The sequence below is a fragment of the Gekko japonicus genome, unplaced genomic scaffold (genome assembly GCF_001447785.1).
Source record: "Gekko japonicus isolate JY-2015 unplaced genomic scaffold, Gekko_japonicus_V1.1 scaffold3213, whole genome shotgun sequence".
NCBI classification, from domain to species: domain Eukaryota; kingdom Metazoa; phylum Chordata; class Lepidosauria; order Squamata; family Gekkonidae; genus Gekko; species Gekko japonicus.
This window is the reverse complement of record NW_015170371.1, coordinates 54,327-54,537: the sequence shown is the minus strand read 5'-3', so window position 1 is coordinate 54,537 and position 211 is coordinate 54,327. Positions and strand designations below refer to the sequence as shown.

Below are 211 nucleotides of genomic sequence, written 5' to 3'. Positions count from 1 at the left end.
AGCCTTGACTAGATTTTGAGTTTTCTTATCCAATAACGGGCTTCCTATTGTGCTTAACAGCATTAGGTTAAAGTCTATAGGTAATGTTACATTGCATACTTTCCTAATGATTTCAGTAATTTCCCTCCAAAAGGTCTTTACTTCTGCACATTCCCACCACGTGTGCGCATACCAGCCCCTTAGCCTGTTTACAATGCCAGCACGAAGAACT

The 211-nt window shown here is 40.8% G+C and overlaps 1 protein-coding gene across 1 annotated transcript in view; it reads left to right on the top strand.

The window, feature by feature from the left end:
- The window catches only part of SCN4A (sodium channel, voltage gated, type IV alpha subunit), a 120,792-nt gene that overhangs the window by 100,624 nt on the left and 19,957 nt on the right, over positions 1-211 (top strand). The gene's annotated exons all lie outside the window — the stretch shown is intronic.